Consider the following 3,303-nt stretch of genomic DNA (forward strand, 5'->3'; position numbering starts at 1 on the left):
TGACCTTTGTGGGTTCAAATTGTGTGTGGTCTACAAATAAAAGAAAATAATGCATCTACAATTGAACAATGCTCTTTCTCGAACTATGAGTGTCTGTTGGTTTCAGTGTCTTCAAACAATATTGCAGATAAATGAGACAGTGAGAGATAGGCAGCACTGTAACCAGAATGGCATAACATTATAAAAGGTACAATAATATCTTCAGTGAAAGGGGAAAACAGAGGGAGATTGTCTTTAAACCAGGACCGTGGGCAGTCAGTAAATTCGTGTAGTTTGTGACTGCACTACGTTTATGGTGAGACAAGATTTGAATCCACTTGGCCCATAGTCCACTTTGTGACTCCCTCCCATTTACAAGGTTTTCCACACAAAAATCTTCAAATATGACTACATTAGATCCAGAATGTAACTCAATGCAGAGCATGTGCTATTCTGTACCGGAGCAGGACTGAAACCCTCGATTAGATGCCAGGCTGTAACTCACTCTGGGGTATCTGTTATTCTGTAATATGAAACACCCTGAACCCCTTGATTAGATTCCAGGATGTAGCCCACCCCGGTCTATCTGTTATTCTGTATATAAACCACCCTGAACCCCTCGATTACATCTATACAGACTGGAATCTAATCAAAGGATTGGGGTTGCTAATGTACATAGTCCCTTAATATATACAGGTCAGTCGCACATTGGAATTTTACCAAGGGGATTTGGGATAATTACATGTAGAATAACAGATACCCAGCAGTGAGCTGCAGGCTGCAATCAAATTGAGGGGATTGGGTGATATATAGACAGAGGAACGAGATACAAGAGGGGAGAAAGCAGAGGAGAAAGTACCCAGCAGTGACAAATTCTACAATGAGCTGGGCCAGACAGGATTCAACTGCTGTATGTGGAGCTTTCCATGTGTCCTGAAAGGTGGGAGAGAAACAGGCAGATACTCTCATTTTCTCTGATGCTGCGGTCAAATAGCTGAAGACAGGGAATCCCTAAGCAGAGACGCAGAGCTATACTCAGTTTAAACTCTCTCCATCACGCACACCCACACATAGAAACTGAATATAATGTGGAGAAATATTCATGAGCAGCACAGATTTCCAAACTAACTCAGTGACAGACGAAACTCCCGATTCTCTGCCCAATCCCCACTTCCAGACATTACATTACAACATGAAGGTACTGAGTGTAATAGTTTGTTCAATCCCATCATGCCATCTACTTTGCTGTCAGTGTTTTGTGAATTATATTGAAAACATTGGCAGGTGCAAGAGAATATTCTGGAACATGATTTACTGTAAGAATAGAAAGAGCTGAATGTTTCTGTGTAAAATGATGAGAAATTCTGACACAGTAATGTTCAGAGGTTACAGCTGATCATGTACTAAAACATCAGAAAGTTAACATGATGGAAGTCACAGCAGATAGGAGGACCAGAGATACATTGATCATTACTGAGATTAGACTGTGTGGAAAGATGAGCTTAACATGACAGGAAGTGGAATCAAATCAATAGTTTTTTGGGATGGTTTACACAAAGAATAACAGTTAGCCTGGAGTGAGTTCCAGCCTGGAATCTAATCGAGGCGTTCAGTGTGGTTTATATACAGACTAAGAAATAGCCCGGAGTGGGTTACAACCTGGAATACAATCAAGGGGTTCAGGGTGGTTCATATATAGAATAACAAATACCACAGAATGAGATACAGCGTGGAATCTAATCGAGGGGTTCAGGGTGGTTTATATACAGAAAATCAGATACCCCAGAGTGAGTTACAGGCTGGAATCAAATCGAGGGGTTCAGTGTCGTTTATACACAGAATAAGAGATACGTCGAAGTGAGTTACACCCTGGAATCTAATCAAGGGGTTCAGGGTGGTTAACATACAGTGTAACAGCTATCCCAGAGCGAGTTACAGCCTGGAATCTAATCGAGTGGTTCAGGGTGGGTAACATACAGAATAACACATAGCCCGGACTGCGTTCCAGCTTGGAATCTAATCAAGGGGTTCAGGGTGGTTTATATACAGAATAACAGATGTCCCGGAGTGATTTACAGCCTGGAATCAAATTGAGGGTTTCAGGGTACGCGGCCTTCAATATCTTATCCACCTGTCACTCTACCTTCAAGGAGCTATGAAGCTTCACTTCAAAGTCTCTTTGTTCAGCAGTTCACCTTGGACCTGACCATAAAGTGCGAAAGTCCTGCTCAAATTTGCTTTCCCGAAATGCAGCACCTCACATTTATCGAAACTAAACTCCTTCAAGTGGAATAGAATTGCAGGTTTTGGGTGTTTTTGAAACGTGCGACCCACACACACATGGAAGTGAGTTACACATTGGAATCGAATCGAGAGTGTTCCAGGTGATTCATATAATCCTGACAGTGGGGAAACAAGCCCTTCAGCCCAACAAGACCACACTGACACGCAGAAGAATAACCCATCCAGACCCACTTCCCCACATTTACCCGTAACTAATGCACCTCACCTACACATCCCTGAACGCTGTGGGTAACTTTAACAGGGATTGGATTGGATGGTTAATATATAGAATAGATATATAGATACCCAGTATTGATTGGATTCCAGGCTGTAACTCACTCCGGGCTATCTGTTATTCTGTGCATAAACCATCCCTGAACCCATTGGTTTGATTCCACTTCCTGTCGTGTTCAGCTCATGTTCCCAACACATTTAATCTCAGTCATGATCAATGTATCACGGGTCCTCCTATCTGCTGGCACTACCATCATGTTAACCTTCGGATGTATTTGTACATGATCAGCCATAGCCTCTGAACAATACCGTTTCAGAATTTCTCACCATTTTACACAAATACATTCAGCTTTATCTATTCTTATTGGAAATCATATTCCAGAATATTCTCTTGCACCTGCCAATGCTTTCAATGTAATTCACAAAACACTGAGAGCAAAGTAGATGTTATGATGGGATGTAGCAAATTGTTACATTCAGTACCTTCATGTTGCAATGTAATAATATCCAGTCAGAAACCTGCCCTCGGTCAGGGACAAAACCTCCCTGGTTCCGGAAGTGGGGACTGGGCAGAGAATCGGGGTTTTCGTCTGTCACTGAGTTCGTTTGGAAATCTGTGCTGCTCATGGATATTTCTCCACATTATATTCAGTTTCTATGTGTGGGTGTGTGTGTGTGATGGAGAGAGTTTAAACTGAGTTTAACTCTGCGTCTCTGCTTAGGGATTCCCTGTCCTTCAGCTATTTGACTGCAGCATCATAGAAAGTGAGAGTATCTGCCTGTTTCTCTCCCATCTTTCAGAACACA

Source organism: Chiloscyllium punctatum, chromosome 19, assembly GCF_047496795.1.
Source record: "Chiloscyllium punctatum isolate Juve2018m chromosome 19, sChiPun1.3, whole genome shotgun sequence".
Classification (NCBI taxonomy): domain Eukaryota; kingdom Metazoa; phylum Chordata; class Chondrichthyes; order Orectolobiformes; family Hemiscylliidae; genus Chiloscyllium; species Chiloscyllium punctatum.